The sequence below is a fragment of the Anabrus simplex genome, chromosome 2 (assembly GCF_040414725.1).
Source record: "Anabrus simplex isolate iqAnaSimp1 chromosome 2, ASM4041472v1, whole genome shotgun sequence".
NCBI classification, from domain to species: domain Eukaryota; kingdom Metazoa; phylum Arthropoda; class Insecta; order Orthoptera; family Tettigoniidae; genus Anabrus; species Anabrus simplex.
Window position 1 is genome coordinate 278,030,513 of NC_090266.1, and position 18,881 is coordinate 278,049,393.

Here is an 18,881-nt window from a genome sequence, read left to right on the forward strand (position 1 = left end):
GTTTCCCATTTTAACACCAGGTGGGCTGTACCTTAATTAAGGCCACGGCAGCTTCCTTCCCACTCCTAGTCCTTTCCTGTCCCATCGTCGCCGTAAGACCTATCTGTGTCGGTGCGACGTAAAACAACTAGCAGCAGCATATCCCTCTGACCTCCTGCGAAAGGAAATTCCATTCACGACTGGTCACAGCAGTGGAGAATTTTTTGTAGGTTGAGGATTTATGCTTAGGAATAGCGTTTAATGTCGTGTTCAGCGCTCTGGCATTTATATAATGTATTCAGAAAGGCTATAAAATCGTTCATACAAGTCGGTTGGGGATTGCAAGGTAAGAATTCGGTGCAATGGAGTCAAGGAATGCAGCGTACATATGCGTTCGAGGCGTAGCCATCCGACTTTAAAGTAAGACTGGGTAACATGATCTGAAAATTGCATATTACATGTAAATCTTACATATGCATACTGTGCACGTTGTAGTTTATCTCAGAGTTCGGTTTTAGCGTCTTTTTAAACTTCGTCGCAATAGTTGAATATTGGAAGAACAAAGGTTTCGACTAGTTTCTTCTTTAAACCGAAAGCGAAAGTAAATTTGGAATTGTTTAAAGAGTGCGACGTAGCAAAAACTTGTTTACTTACAGATATTGTCTCTTCCCACCACGAGAGGTGCTGGTCTCCGATTATTCCCACATTTTTTACGCTATTGCAAAAGGGTAAAACTAGGTTTTGAATTCGTACGTCAGCGGTAAACATACTAGAAGTGATGCAGATGCTCTAATCATGGTAGGGAGGGACAATAAGTGACATAGTAGCTACACTATAGCATATAAGTAGAGGATATGATATAGGAGCTACGCAACAGCAGAAAGAGCAGAGAGAAATTACACCGTAGCAGAATGATACAGAGTATGATATGGGAGCTACACCGTAGCAGAATGATAGAAAGCAACACCATAGTCGAGGGATAGATGGTATTACCTGGGAACTACACCATAACGGAGAGTTAGAGGTTATGATATGGGAGCTAGATCACAGTAAAGAGATAGAGATTTTCATACAGGAGCTACATCATAGCGGAGACACGGAGAGTATTTGTATGATCCGGGAGCTACACCGTAACATGTTTACAGTGTATAAACTGCTCTATAAAACGATAGTAACATCAACGTAAATATAGTTACTCAAGACCAAGCAAATAAGCTATTAAACAACCTATCTCCCGCATTAAATTCAGTGAAGGAGGTGCTGCTATACTTGATAAAATAAGCAAGAACAATCACATAGCCATCAATGGTATAATATTTATAAAATCTTTCGCACATGTATACTCCGACTACCAAGCCGTTCTTATGTAATATCAGCTAGAGCAAATAGACCCGAAGAACATAATCCATGAGCAATTATTAGAGTGTAGTATTTACTAAACCCTCAAACAGTTAGTATTATCAGTCTTTTTTATACAAAACCTATATGAGAAACAGAAGAATAAGCAGTCGAAGAATCCGAATCCGTTTGATACAAACACACTAAATTAATCAATACACCTCCCACTAGTCTAATTGTGATTCAAACATGATTAAACTTCAAACCCAAAGACACTATTACTGAATATACACGCAACAATCCATAACCCCCTAACTTTAGCAGAACCCCTGCTAAAATCATTGACCCTGCCACAGGGGCCTCAACATTTGCCTTGGGCAATCATAAATGAACTAAGAACATAGGAATCTTTACCGAAAACGGCAAAATTACGAGGGGCGTACTATATTGTTTTACACTTTATTTTTTGTACGTCCGGGTATGGTTCACATTTCATTTCACAACATGGAAAGCAACCGTCTGGGACAGCGCTATACGACTTGGTTCCTATGGAAGGAAGGAGTGACCACTGCAGAAATTCATCTGCGCTTGGTAGCAGTCTGTCGGGGACATGCGCCGTCACGGAAAACAGTTTAAAACTGGGTGGAAGTTTCGAAAACAGGGCGCACATCGGTGGACAAGGGAACCAGTTCCGGAAGGAATGTGACATTGTCAACACCAGCCAACACTGCCCAGGTCAAATAGGGCATCATAAGAAACAAATTTATCACATTTACGGAAATGGAAGCAGCCACGGGAATTAGCCGAAACACCCTGCAGCGGATCGTGTACGGCCACATACAGTTGGGGAAGGTGTCATCCACGTGGGTGCCTAGACACTTGTCTGCAAATGAATAGCAGAAGCTTGTGGACGTGTGCAGAGAACGTTTGCAACGCCATGATAAAGATCCAGCCGAGTTCATGGCTAGGCTTTTGACTGGTGATGAGACATGGCTCCATTACCATGAGCCACAAACGAAACAACAATCGATGAAATGGAAGCATAGGGGCAGTCCACCGCCAAAGAAGAGTCGAACAGTGCCATCAGTTGGCAAGCGAATGGCGACAGTGTTCTGGGACATCATCCTCATTGACTGGCTGGAATTTGAGGCCACGATTAACAGTGCAGCATACGAGGCAACCCTTAAGCTCTTACGTTATGCCATCAAAACTCAGCGGCCAGGGAAATGGGCTAAAGGTGTGCTTCTGCAACATGAGAATGCCCGGCCCTACACTAGAAGAGAGACCACCCCTGCCATTGATCAAATGGGATTCACGGTGCTGCCAGACCCACCATACTTCCTGACTTGGTACCAAGTGATTATTACCTGTTCGGTAACATGAAGAAACCTCCTGCGTTTTCACCGTCTTCTGGATTTTACAGAACTGGACAGAGCTCTCAAGGCATGGATACGCAGCACTCCGAAAGAATGGTTTCGGGAAGGTCTGGAGAGACTGACACATTGATGGCAAAAGTGCATAGAGTTACAAGGCAATTATGTTGAGAAGGTGGACTTAACAACTGATGTGTTATGTACTTCATTTGGGTAAAAAAAATAAAGTGTAAAACAATATAGTACGCCCTTCGTACAACTAAACAAAACAAAACATTAAATAATCTAACATTTGTCAACAATCTTAAATCCAAATTTCCTTACCCACTATAAACACTAACTAATCCCTCCAATAAAGGCAATGAAGCCAGCAAGGTTTAAAACAGCAAATACATCCCCGCTTGTAACCGCTCAGGCTGGTATCCCAGCCCAAACTTTAAAAAAAGTAGGAATCGTGCTACTTTCAAGAAACAAGTAAGAAGAAAATATTCTCATTCTTCTAAAAGTACAATATAAATAATAAAACATAAACATGAAATGATTATGACATATAACTCGATAAACAGACTCTCTACCTGTAACTGTTCAAGCAAAAATTCAAAAACTGCCACTGCTATTTCCAATAGTTGATAGAGGTGTTGTCCTAAACTAGAAGATCTGCATTAACTTCCATATTTCTAGTTTTCATTTATCTGAAATTGGTAATTTACCCTAATATAAACCTTGATTATAAAGGAAAACCATCAAGATAAATGATACGTTTCCTACCATATCGCAAACGGCCGTAGCCGTGTTGAAACACCGGATCCCGTGAGATCTCCGAAGTTAAGCAACATTGGACCTGGTCAGGAGTTGGATGGGTTGCCACGCGCTGTTGGTTGGGGGTAAGGGAATGGAGGAGCGGAAAGGAACTGGCCACCCTACCGCACGTAAACTCCGGCTCAGGAACACATCTGTGGAGGTTCGGACCTGCCTTCGGGCAGAATAACCCTTACCCTTACCTACCATATCCATTATTAGTACACAATGCAACACTTTTTACGTACCAAGGGTTTAGAGAAACCGAAGTAATAGATGGTATTAGTGATCACGAAGCTGCTTTGTCGTAGTTAAAAATAAATGTGATAGAATGGGAGGTTTTAAAAGTAGGACTATTAGGCAGTACCATACGGCTGATAAAGCAGGCATGAGGCAGTTTTAAAAAAAGTAACTATGACCTGCGGAAAACGGTCAAAATAAGAATGTAAACAGACTCTGGGATGGGTTTAAAGAAATTGTTGAGGAATGTGAAAATAGGTTTGTACCTTTAAAGGAGGTAAGGAATGGTAAAGACCTACCTTATTATAATAGAAAAATAAAGAGACCAAGAAGGAGGTGCAGTTTGGAAAGAAATAGAGTTAGAAATGGCTGTGGAAGTAAGGAGAAATTGAAGGAACTTACTAGGAAATTGAATCTAGCAAAGAAGGCAGCTAAGGATAACATGATGGCAAGCATAATAGGCAGTCATACACATTTTACTGAAAAATAGAAGGGTATATATAGGTATTTTAAGGCAGAAACAGGTTCAAAGAAGGACATTCTAGGAATAATTAATGAACAAGGAGAGTGTGTATGTGAGCCTCTTCAAAAGGCAGAAGTACTCAGTCAGCAGTATGTAAAGATTGTTGGTTACAAGGCAAATGTTCAGATAGAGGATTGCCTAGATTTCGTTAATGTGCATTTGTATAGAAAAAAATACGGTCCAAATTCAACATTTAATCTAGCCATAGTCATGCATGCAGAGCAGACAGACACAATATGAGCTTCTCTTGTACACTCGTGATCACAAGAATTCCAGGTGGAAAAGAAAACAGGCAACGTTTGAACGTAGATTTTGGCCAACCCTGAGGATGATGGAGGAGTAAGCGACGCAACGTCACATGTGTTTTTTTCCAGGAGGTGTGGCCTGTGGTGTTCCACTCAGAGGTCACTCCCAATATCATTTTATCGGGAACTGATTAAAATGTGTCTATTGTTAAACCTTCTGGCTATACTGATTTCTCCTAATCAAAGAAACCAATTAATTCACTGTAATTTCATTGCGAAGTACTGTGCACGATGTAATCTCGCCCATATATGTATCGCATTTAAGTGTTTGATCAGAGCTGACAATATCACCATAGGAACTGTTTTCTAATTACCCTTGTGTCTCCGATGATCATAATTACTTAATTCCAGGTTATTTTTACTTTGGTTGTTGAGGATAAAATATATTATTATTATTAGCAGTAGTATTGTTAATAATAATAACACTCCCTGTGGGAAATAAACTCCGCCGTTGTTTAAAATTCAACGGCTTTATAAAGTTAGAAAAAATTGTCATGATAAGAAGGAATATTTCATACCACATGGCAGTTCATGAAAAGAAAAGAAAAGAAAAGAAAAGAAAAGAAAAGAAAAGAAAAGAAAAGAAAAGAAAAGAAAAGAAAAGAAAAGAAAAGAAAAGACTGACCTACTTCGCACGTTATCCCCTGTGAACAACGTATGTACCTCAAATGTGTTTTCGGCTATGTAGAACAGCACACAGCACTTCGACCCATTCGAATACTGATCATGATCAGGCTAGCATGAATACGGATATCTCATGTAATTCAGTGTTTCCAAACTACTAAAACAATGGAGTTGCATACAGACGTTAAAGTTCTTCACTAGTCGGCGACTGTTGTGAGTTTTCAGTGCTTTTACTCTACCGTTCTACTAGAAGACACAGTTTGGTTTTATATAAGAAGATACAAGGATACTGATTAGTTTCCTCCAATTATTTGAATGGCTAGAAAATCATTATTTTCGTGGAAAACTAGTGCATTGTTTAAGATAATACTCTACTTTTAATTAACACAATACAATTATTTCCGTATGCAAGAAGGGTTCTTTTTTTATTTATTTACCTTTTTATTACAAAATTAATTCCTTTTTTTCTTTATGACATTTTGCTATGATATTAAGAGAATATCTTATTTTTATTTATTGCACTCACCTATAATTATTCCTTTGTTGGACTGTGAACAATATTCTTCATTTACTTGTCCTTTAAATGTAGCATTGTCGCTGTCTCTTACTTGTATACGTAATTTTATCCCATTTAATTTCTCTCCCATTTTACACAATTATATTAAGAAAAAGCATGGCATGATATTTCAGCAAAAGTGTAGGTCTTTAAATGAAACACGAATCGCCTTACCAACATCATAGTGAAGGTTATCTTCCTTCGTCTTAATTTCTTGCGTTCAAATTTGATATCCGAGCATTTTTTTTTACAACTTGTTTTATGTAGCACCGACGTTGATAGGTCTTATGGCAACGATGGGACGGGGGAAGGGGCTAGGACTGGACAGGAAGAGGCCGTAGCTTTAATTAAGGTACATCCCCATCAATTGCCTGGTGTGAAAATGGGAAACGGCCGTGCGCGTAGATGCGCGCGGCTGTGAGCTTGCATCCGGGAGATAGTAGGTTCGAATCCCACTATCGGCAACTCTGAAGATGGTTTTCCCGTGGTTTCCCATTTTCACACCAGGCAAATGCTGGGGCTGTACCTTAATTAAGGCCACAGCCGCTTCCTTCCAACTCCTAGGCCTTTCCTATCCCATCGTCGCCATGAGACCTATCTGTGTCGGTGCGACGTAAAGCCGCTATCAAAAAAAAGAAAGAAAATGGGAAACCACGGAAAACCATCTTCAAGGCTGCCGAGAGTGGGGTTGGAACCCACCATGTGCCAAATACTGGATACTGGCAGCACTTAAGCGACTGCAGTTATCGAGCTCGGTGCGAGCATATTTTACTGCAAAATATATCAATTATTCTTTTAACAGTGCTTGCAAAGTTATTAATGTAGAGTAATTTAATAGGTCCTATATTGAGGAAAATAAGGGCAAGTCTTACAGTGGTTTGGTGCGATGGCATTTCACAAAAGGGTCATGGACGAAACCGCTAACATTTCAGCCAGCCTTCTCACAAAAATAATTACAAATATTAGGAGAATTTGACCCTCAATGAATTGACCTACGAGCCCGTGTGGTTCCTCCCTTCATTCCCCTCTCTATCGCATATTCATGGTCGAGACAGGAGTTCGTGTGGGCAAGCGGGGAAGCAAGTACCTTCCCCGCTGTGGGTGTTCACTTCATGTTAGCTCTCCCGTCTTTCGCTGTCTGTATCTCCCCCTCACTCTTCATTTGTGTCCATGTGTTATGCTTCCGCATGAATTTGACGAGTGAAAGAGAGAAAGCTGGTGCTGGATGGTTCTGAGGCTGTACTGATTTCCTTTCCTGAAATGAATAATTCTGGCCCGATATTTAAATGAACTCTAGTATACTACACTTAACAGTTCCCGAATTTTGTCGCTAGACTGCAGCACCAGCATTGATTTTCATCAGCTGTTAAGAAATTGCTTCAACTCCAATTAGCGAATTATCTGCTGGCACTATAAGTGAAATTAGAATCGAGTCGAGTGGCAATGCGTGTTAACGCGTAACTGCTTCGAAGCCAGGAGATGAGTGGGTTCGATCCCCATCGCCGGCTGTCCTGAGAATGGTTTTCTGTGATTTCCCGTTTTCACTTCCAGGCAAATGCCGGGACAGTTCCTATTTATAGAACACAGCCGACTCCTTTCAACTTTATTCAGTTTCATTCGCAATCATTCATTTCAAATACATTACCTCTTCAACTGAGGTTGGCGTTAGAAAGGGCGGTTGTAACGTTGGTGGGTGTAGAGGTAAAGGAATTTGTTTTTCTGACTTGGTGAAGAATTTTCTTAATAATATCGGAGTATTTCAGATCAGGAGGGATAATATGCAGTGATTCAATTTTGGGAATCTTGGATAGTGTTCCTTGTGAAGAGAAGTAACTTGTAAAGTCCATTGGACGCCTGTTGGTCAAGTCAATCACGAGTTTGAAGTGATGAATGAAATCAGGTCCAATGACTGGTGTTTGATCACCCGCTATGATGCAGTTCCAACGGAATTCTCTGCGTAATCCTAGATTGAGTAGTAGAATCCATTCGTCATAAGAGTTAATAGAAGTGTCACTCGCTGCACACAGCTGCCTTTTTGCCACTTGCCTGTGTTCCTTCAGAGAAGGGGGAATAAATATTATGTCAACCCCTGAATCTATAAGGAATTTTTGGCCTGTGCCATATCAGGGACAAACAAGCGGCGAGATTTTATGCTCTTCTCACCTGATGCATCCAGTGAAGAGCGAGCTAGTTTTCTGGCATCCTAGGATTACTGTTGGTGGAAGAGGGATATGAACAGGGTTTAGTGCACTTTTGTGAGCTATATCCGAATTTAAAATGATACCAGCTGCATTCTCCTTTAATGGTATATCTTCTTGGTGCCTGGGAATGTAAACCTACAAATTTGTTGTTCTGGAATGTGATCTCATTAGCAGTTTATTGCAAGACAAGGTCAATCGAGCTATCTGAGCTTTCAAACGACACAATCCCGCCGTTGTAAGAACTGTGGGTGGCGGATCGTTAATAAAAGTAGGCTGATTTGTTTGAAGGCTATACACACTTAATTTGGGATCGAAAACTTCATTATTTTGTCAGCCGTGGTGCCCAAGTTTTCCAAACTGTCACTGCTGGAAGGTATTGAACGTATCTGAATTTGAAGACGTTGACTAAAAATGGTCAGTAACAAATCATCTTGGACTTAGTTTTCGGCAAGGTTACGCATATCGCGAAGAAGTTTCGAAAGTTTCTTGTCTCCCAGCTCTAGTTTAGTCAATAATTTACTGACCTCTCTACCTTCTGACTCCTCGAATTCTTGAAATAAACCTGTCTTTAAGTGTGTAAAAGAGGTTAGGGTTACTGGCCTGCACAAGAAATCGGAAATTAATTCCGCAACGTCTGCTACTAATGTTCCTAACACATGATAAAATCTTTATTAATTCCGACGTTTTGCCGGCTGTGAAAATCTGAGCTCCGATTTGCATGAATCGTACTTTTATATTCTTTCGCCGTATAGGAAAAATTTTAGCCGACACAAGTGCAATTCCCCTGTCACTAAAAATATTTTGAAGTTGAGATGTATTTGCGTTTCTTGCCACGCCGATTTGCATGATGATATCTTGTTAATCACTTTGGGGTCACGAGTTCGGGCGTAGACAAAATTACAGTCACAAGGCAGAGAAAACTTACAAGTTATGAATAACTGTTTTTAATCACAAACAGTCTAATGCCATTGAGCAAAGTTTATTATAATAGTAACATTTTCATGTCATTCATTCCACTTACATTTTAAGCAATTTTAATGATCAATATTTGTTTTAATAGACATAATATAATCTTATCGATTATTTCTTAATTGTTAAAATTCGTATTTTATCAATGTAATATTAGACGTTGTTCCGTTATATATACCGGGATCGGGGCCCTGACCCACCATGGATTAAGGTATCTCTAGCTGATGATGCTCAATAAGAATGAGCGAAACATGTCCTACTTGTAATATCTATTAATGGTTTTATCCTAAATATAAAGGACTATTGTGTATTGGAAAGGTGGTTTTTATTAATATAATAACTTCTTATAGAGAAAACTTAGTATTTATTTCATTAGAAAAACACAACATCAACTAAGAAATAAAACACTTAACATGGCAAATAAATTACGATGTGAATGTCTGTCACTGTATTCTAAGATTTATCACCGCTTAAGTTTCGACGTGTCTAGTCTTCCACACTGATATATTAGAAATCCCTGGTGGTGGACACAATGACACCTGACCAAGTGAAATTAATGCTACCGTGGAAATTATCCGGTAAAATTCTGTTTTTAGCTAGGAAGCAGCACAATCGGAATTTTGGAATCGGTACGCAGACTACCTATGTGGCACCACGATTATATTATTATCATTAGTATTATTATTATTATTATTATTATTATTATTATTATTATTATTATTATTATTATTATTATTATTATTATTATTATTATTATTACTGAATGAAGTGGCCTCGCGTGTTAATGTGCTACAGTTAGAAAGCCTAGTTCTGCATTCGGGAGGCGCGTTGGTTCGAACCCCTCCGTCCTGTGTTCCGAGAATATCTTTATGTGGTTTCCCATTTTCGCTTCCTAATAATAATAATAATAATAATAATAATAATAATAATAATAATAATAATAATAATAAAAATAATACCAGGAGTGTGATTTGCGTTGACATTCGTTTAGCCTCTCACTTGACGCTAAATTACATGAATCTGCGAAGCTACCTGATGAACAAATACCGATATTATGTAATACAACACCATCCTGACAGCTATTATGCCACCTAAAGTACAGTTTTGGATCATACCTTCTCCTATACCGTCCCAACTAAGGAGGATGAGTTTCATTCCTCAGCAATTAAAACCAAAATTTCTCGTTCATTTGACGGATGCCTTAACCGATTGCACTAAGTTGGGCATAGAAAATACAAACTTCCTCTTCCCTGTTGCAGATAGAATATGACGAGCAAAAGAAGGTTCCACGAACAGTTCAAGTAATTATCCGATTAAAATAATACTGTATATATGTAACGCACGCCGGCATCTGCAATGATTCAAACAGCTCGATGTTAATTCGTTTTTTAATTCTATGAAAGGTTATTGCAGACGTAGACTGTGCCAATAAGATAATTTTGTGCCAATTCTGAAACTCCTGAATAAATAATCATTATTGTAACAAGGAGTGCATTGTTCCAGTGAATAACGTCTGTACTGATTTCATACTTCCCGTACATTCGTTTTCCGGAAAGCTGAAGGCGTAAGCATTTTATGAGTTGATTAGTCTGACGCAGAGAGAGACCAGACATTCCGTTATAATGGGACTGTCCACTCCTTTCATTTTATATTCTAATGTCCCGATAAAGTGTCTACGGGATTAATAATGTCCAGTTTATTCGACTAGAAATAAATCAATGAGTTAGTTAAGGAAATTTAAGTATGCTGTTTTGCCCAAATTTCTCTGTTCACAATATTCCATCATGTCTTGTTTTACCTTAGAAAGTTTTAAAAGTTAAAATTTTAATTCTTGTTAAGTGACCGCAGAAGGTACTCGGGATGTCACGTCTGCTTGATGGTATATTCCACAGTTTACTTATTGAACACTAGAGAGCAGCAAAATCCTGCTTCCAGCATTCTTCTTTGTTCCGCGTGCCTTATTGAGCAATGACTTGGTTTTACAATGTGTTACCTGAGAACACAATTATGGGAATGACGAAATGTATTCTCACAGTTAGTTTAACATATCGTTTTTTTTTTGCTAGGGGCTTTACGTCGCACCGACACTGATAGGTCTTATGGCGACGATGGGATAGGAAAGGCCTAGGAGTTGGAAGGAAGCGGCCGTAGCCTTAATTAAGGTACAGCCCCAGCATTTGCCTGGTGTGAAAATGGGGAAACCACGGAAAACCATCTTCAGGGCTGCCGATAGTGGGATTCGAACCTACTATCTCCCGGATGCAAGCTCACAGCCGCGCGCATCTACGCGCACGGCCAACTCGCCCGGTAACATATCATTTTACTCTCTTGATGGAAGACGCCGCTGGGATTACGATGGACTGTATCTTGTACCATTCATGTTAGGTAATCCCAAACATTTGCAGGAAATTTACTCATAAGAAAAATACATTTCTCAGTCTGAAGCCAACAGCACACACTCTTTAGATTGGAGTTGTTAAAATGCTCACGTTTTTGTTTATATGTAATCAATATTTAATAACGGTACATGTTTTAAAATACCCCTAGCAATTCTGGGTAGTTAAACATGGTTGTCCAGTTCATAGTCATTTGTCATTTAAGTATGTTGTTTTGTCCCGCATTTTCTTGCCAAAAATGGATGAAATGCCCAGCTTTTTTAGTTGATATATCAGGTCACCCTGTTCTAACGGATTTAATTAACCTCATTTCCATTTAGAATTACTCTGAAGATTATACAGTGAATGAGGAACATTGGTAGATATCCACCACCACCAAACTTGTGTGCAACAAGATAGGTAATAGACGATGAAATAATGCAGGATTTGAATTTTAGATTAAGATTCATCTCACCTAACACCCTACTGCGTGGAGAAATGGGACAAGGGTTGGACAAACAAACACTAGTTACTGTAACTGTTACTGATTGGAAAATCACTTCGCGATATACTGTATCTATATATACATTACTAGTGGATTTCGTAATTTGATCGAAGTAATCGTTCTTCGGCATTGTACTAAGACATTGTCTGAAAATTCCTAAAATATAAAAACTCACCCAAAAATTGAGTTTCATTAACCCCAGAAATTCTTTTTTAACCATGTTTGTGGTATTACCTTTTGCGGCTAAGACGATCATGCGACATAGAACTGTACATGTGAGAAACAGTCTTCTCTCAAGTCGAAAAAATAAATACACGTTCTTTATTTTTAAGGGAGATTTCATATGAACATCTTCAGATTTTGAGATATACATAAGTATCCCCATAAGAAGAATTCACCCCCTTGATCAGTCCTTCTCCCATCCCCATTTAAGTGTACCGTATTTTCCGAAAACAAAAATACGTGTTTATTTATTTTTAAAGGAAATTCCGAATACTAATTTTCACGTCTGCAAACTCTTCAGTTTTTAAGATATAAGCATCCTGATAAAAGGTAACTCAGTTATTTTTCACTTCTTTTCTCCCCCCGTTAAGTGACTTCTCCGAAAATTAAAAGGTACATGTTCCTGTATTTTTAAAGGACTTTACAAATACAAAGTTGCTTGTCTCTAACATGTTAAGTTTTATATATCGTCCCTGTTCTGCCCAAACGGCGAATGTTACAATGCTCTTCCTATCCATTATTTCCCTTAAGACTGGTCACGCCTTCCAGCCACTTATTGATATTCGGTCCATCAGAACAATTTCCGTTGAGTTCATTTTCCTATGTGCACGTGTAAAGGAAAATGAACCTTACTGTGTCATACTGTCATGTCATACTGTGTCATGTTTGCATGATACTTACCCACTCCTAGAGTGTGATGTATGTAAGGTTCATTTTCCTTTACACACGCCCATAGGAAAATGAACTCAACGAAAATTGTTCTGATGGACCGCATATCAATATATAGCTGGAAGGCGTGACCAGTCTTAAGGGAGGTAATGGATAGGAAGAGCATTGTTACATTCGCCGTTTTGGCAGAACAGGGACGATATATAATGTAGATATACCGGTACTGATTTTGAAAATTCACCCGCTTTTCCAATTCCTTTCAGCCCCTTAACTGGATTTTCTGGAAACAAAGAAATACGTGTTTAATAATATTTAAAGGAGATTCGAAATACCAGTATTCATATCTGTACGTCTGTAGCACCATCAGTTTTTGAAATAAATGTATTCTCATAAAAATCCTCATAAACAAATTTCAAATCCTAATTTACTTATTTTCAACCCCACGCCCCTTACGTGGATTTTCAGAAAAAAATAATTGCGTGTTTCTTTATTTTTAAAGGAGATTCCAAGTACTAACATCTTCATTTTTTGACATGCAAGTATCCTCATAAACGTAATTCAATTCCATTTTCACCCCCACCTCCCTACCCGTTAAGTTGAATCCCCCTCCCTAAAAGTGCGTGTGTCTTTATTTTTAAAGGAGAGTACAAATACCAATTTTCATGTCCTTAACATCTTTAGTTTAGAGATATAAGTATCCTCATACAAAGAATTAAACAAAATTTTCAATTCATTCACCCCTTAAGTGGATTTTCCGATGACAAAAGAACACGTGTTCCTTTACTTTGAAAGAAGATTCCAAATACAAATGTTCATGCCTCTAACATCTTTAGTTTTTGAGATATATATATCCTCATAAAAAGAATTCAACTAAATTTTCAATTAATTCACCCCTCCCCTTAAGTGGATTAACCGAATTCAAATGATTACGTGTTTCTTTACTTAGAAAGAAAATCCCAAATACAAATTTTCATGTCTGTAACATCTTCAGTTTTTGAGATATAAGTATCCTCATGGAAAGAATTCAACTCCTTTTTCACTCCTCTCCCGCCCGTTAAGTTTATTTCACCCCACCCAAAAAATGCGTGTTCCTTTGTTTTTCAAGGAGATTCCAAATACCAATTTCCACGTCTGTAACCTTCAATATTTAGATATGAGTTTCTCCAGAAAAAGAATTCAATGTTTTTCACTTCCTTGCACACTCCGCAATTAAGCGAAATTTCCAAGAATAAACAGAACCCGTTTCTTTAAAACAGCTCCCAAATAAGAATTTTCACGACTATAAAATCTTCAGTTTTTGAGATATATGCATCCTCGTGAAAGGAATTCATCTCCGTTTTCATCCCCCCTACAAAGTTGATCCCCGCAAATGCATGTTCTTTATTTTTAAATGAGATTCCAAATACCAGTTTTCACATTTGTAACATCTTTAGATTTTTTGTATATATATTCATAAAAATAATTCAACAATTTTTTCACCCCTCCCCCGTTAACGTTTCTCCGAAAACAAAAGAATACACATTTCCTTGTTTTTAAAGGAGATTTCAAATACCAATTTTCACGTCTCCAACATGTTAAGCTTTTGAGATATACTGTAGTAATGCTAATTACAAAATTTCACCCCGTTTTTCAGTTCCCCTTAATTTGATTTTGCGAAAAGTATTCATGTTTCTTTACTTTTACAGAAAATTCCAAATACCAGTTTTCAAATCTGTAATATGTTACCTGCCTGAGATAATTTGCAGATATAGTATTTTTAAAATTCACCCCGTTTGTACTCCTATTCACCGCTTATTCATCGAATTATCGAAAAAAAACATTAATACGTGTTTCTTTATTTTCAAAGGAGATTTCAAATACCAATTTTCATGCCTGTAACATATTCAGTTTTTGAGATATAAGTCTCCTCATAAAAGGTGTTCAACCCATTTTCCTCCATTTTTCACCCCCTCTTAAAGGGATATTCCGAAAATACAAATACGTGTTTCTTTATTTTTAAACGAGATTCCAAATACCAATTTTTACGTCTGTTAACTTTTAAGTTTTTGAGATATAGATATCCTCTTTTTAAAAATTAACCCCCTTTACACCCCCCCTTAGCGAAGGAATATCTACAAATCCTCCCTTAGTGAGCACCTACACCCATATATAATTATAAGAATTTGTAAGCTACGAAAAAGTTAAAGATGACAAATACGAAATTCTAGGGGTTAGGCTCATCTCTAAAGATAATAGGCAGCTTGGTGTCTTTGGAGTGTACAGACCAGGAAAGGGTAGTGCAGATGCTGATTCAGAATTATTTGATAAGATAATCAGGTATGTGGGAAATGATAAGGAAAGGAACGTGATTGTAGAGGGTGATCTCAATTTACCAAATGTCAATTGGGTAGGTAATACGAACGACAGGAAGCATGACCAACAAATGGCAGATAAGTTAATATGGGAAGGCCACAATTCAGAAAGTGATGGAACCAACCAGAGGGAGGAATATTCTGGATGTGGTGCTGATAAAACCAGATGAGCTCTATAGAGAAACCGAAGTAGTAGATGGTATTTAGTGATCACGAAGCTGTTTTTGTGGTAATTAAAAATAAATGTGAAAGAAAGGAAGATATTAAAATTAGGAATATTAGGCAGTACCATATGGCTGATAAAACAGGCATGAGGGAGTTTTTAATAAGTAATTATGATCGGTGGAAAACGGTAAATAAAAATGTAAACAGACTCTGGGATGGGTTTAAAGCAATTGTTGAGTAATGTGAAAATAGGTATGTACCATTAAAGGTGGTAAGGAATGGTAAAGATCCACTATATTATAATAGGGAATAAAGAGACTAAGAAGGAGGTGCAGGTTGGAAAGGAATAGAGTTAGAAATGGCTACGGAAGTAAGGAGAAATTGAAGGAACTTACTAGGAAATTGAATCTAGCAAAGAAGTCAGCTAAGGATAACATGATGGCAAGCATAATCGGCGGCCTTACAAATTTTAGTGAAAATGGAAGAGTATGTATAGGTACTCTAAGGCAGAAACAGGTTCCAAGAAAGACATTCCAGGAATAATTAATGAACAAGGGGAGTAGTATGCGAGGATCTTCAAAAGGCAGAAGTATTCAGTCAGCAGTGTGTAAAGATTGTTTGTTACAAGGATAATGTCCAGATAGAGGAGGTGAGTAATACTGAGGAAGTATTAAAATTTACCTATGACAGCAATAACATTTACAGTCAGATACAAACGTTGAAAATTAGAAAAGCAGCTGGAATTTTTAAGGTTTCGGGGGATATACTAGAGACAATAGGTTGGGATATAGTACTATATCTGAAGTACATGTTTGATTATTGTTTGCATGAAGGAACTTTAACAAATGAATGGAGAGTTGCTATAGTAGACCCTGTATATAAAGGAAAGTGTAATAGACATAAAGCTGAAAATTACAGGCCAGTAAGTTTGACATGCATTGTATGTAAGTTTTGGGAAAGCATTCTTTCTGATTATATAAGACAAGTTTGCGAAATTAATAACTGGTTTGATAGAAGGCAGTTTGGGTTTAGGATAGGTTATTCCACTGAAGCCCAACTTGTAGGTTTCCAGCAAGATATAGCAGATATCCTGGATTCAGGACGTCTATTGGACTGTATCGCGATTGGCCTGTCTAAGGCATTTGATAGGGTAGATCATGGGAGACAATTGGCAAAAATGAGTGCAATTGGACTTGACAAAAGAGAGACTGAATAGTTGGCTCTGTTTCTAGAAAATAGAACTCAGAGAATTAGAGTAGGTGAAGCTTTATCTGTCCCTGTAATAATTAAGAGGGGAATTCCTCAAGGCAGTATTATTGGACCTTTATGTTTTCTTATATATATATATCAATGATATGTGTAAAGAAGTGGAATCAGAGATAAGGCTTTTCGCAGATGATGTTATTCTGTACAGAGTAATAGATAAATTACAAGATCGTGAGCAACTGCAATGACTTCGATAATGTTGTGAGATGGAGAGTAGGCAATGGTATGATGATAAACGGGGATACAAGTCAGGTTGTGAGTTTCACAAATAGGAAAAGTCCTCTCAGTTTTAATTACTGAATTGATGGAGTGAAAGTTCACTTTGGGATCTTTGTGAGTACCTAGGTATTAATATAAGGAAAGATCTTCATTATTGGTTTAATCACATAAATATGATTGTAAATAAAGGGTACATATTTCTGCACATGGTTACGAGGGTATTTAGGGGTTGTAGTAAGGATGTAAAAAAGAGAGCATATTTGTCTCTGGTGAGACCCCAACTAGAGTATGGTTCCACTGTATGGAACCCTTACCAGGATTTCTTGATTCAGAAACTGGAAGAAATTCAAAGGAAAGCATCTCGATTTGTTCTGGGCGATTTCCGACAAAAGAGTAGCGTTACAAGAATGTTGCAATGTTTGGGCTGGGAAGACTTGGGAGACAGGAGACCAGCTGCTCGACTAAGTGGTATGTTCCGAGCTGTCATTGGAAAGATGGCGTGGGAGAACATCAGTAGACGAATAATTTTGAGTGGTGAAATTATTATTATTATTATTATTATTATTATTATTATTATTATGAACTTTTATTATTTCTATTCATTTTCATAATTTAATTAATGATATTATTTATAACAATGAATAATATAGTATTATTTTTTTCAATACTTAAACGAAACCTGCACTGATAACGGAAGTTGAAAACACCATGTCACGTGTTTGCGCACATGAACATCAGGTATTAAAATTCAAATTGTAAATTTCTCAATAAACTAAAAGACCCATGAAAAATATTTCGGACAAAATATTTAATTCAGGTAATTTGCTACACTTTTCCCAAAGGCAAAACTTTTCTGGCCGAAGTCGGGCTCCATGGCTAAATGGTTAGCGTGCTGGCCTTTGGTCACAGGGGTCCCGGGTTAGATTCCCGGCAGGGTCGGGAATTTTAACCTTAATTAATTAATTTCACTGGCACGGGGGCTGGGTGTATATGTCAGCTTCATCATCATTTCATCCTCATCACGACGCGCAGGTCGCCTACGGGAGTCAAATCAAAAGACGTGCATCTGGCGAGCCGAACTTGTCCTCGGACTCTCCCGGAACTAAAAGCCATATGCCATTTCATTTTCCTGGCCGAAAAGACAAACAAAACCTCACTTACAGGAAATGTCATTACACGACGTTGGAGATAGTACTAAGAACTCGAGTGAGAACACAGTGCCTCAGGCTTCAACAGTTGTGTTCAATCGGACCTTTATTCTTCAGTGCCTCGTATTGTGACAAATATTTCATTCGAAAATAGTCCACAGGACTGGAACGGGCAAGTGCATAGATAGCTGCCGGGATCTGTTCACGATTATGGTCAAAACAGCCGTTCGTCCATTTATAACCTGAAAACCATTCTCAGACTTAAAAATAAACTGACAATTACTTTAAAATTAAACCATTGATCAAGGGCAAAACGATAAGCAAACATTAATTCAGTAACTAATTTAGAAAAAATAATGATAGTTTTATGAAAATGTGCGAATAGGTATCTATCTGATAACTTGTAGCATATATTAAATGTTATTATAAGACATCTGTACGTAAAAGGGCAATTGTCTCCGAAAAGTCATGTTATATTAAATATCCGTAAATACTGTAGTAACTGCTTTCTAGATGGCACTTCGCAATTATTTTGCAATTGTATATCATTACTTTTTTTAATTTTCTTGGCAACACACGTGAGTTCATTTGATGTATTTCTGCATTATGTTCTTTCAACAATAACATGACTTATGTTACCGGCATTTCACGCCATGAACGCCTCGAGCTAAAGCGAGATAACATGACACGTAAACGCCGGCTTGAAAGGGCTAACCCTGACAGTCCCTGATGTAAACTATCAACAAAATGGATGGGAATTTATATCTTTGCTTGACCAGAGAAGGTCCTATAAATTTTTAATGGTTGTCGTTGATCCCATGTATTTTCAGGATGGCTAATGACTTTTTGCATATACTATACGATGCTCCTAATTTAGCTCTACAAAATGTATCCATATATTTCTATTCTTCTTGTAGCGTTGATCAGTTAGTTGACGCAAACTGAAGGCCTGATTCAAGCAATACTTTGGTCTGTGAAGTTGGTCATTTCTTCTCGCACATTTTACACTCCATAGCTCCAGCAGGCTCCCCTCTCTCCCTTGCAGCTGACGATTT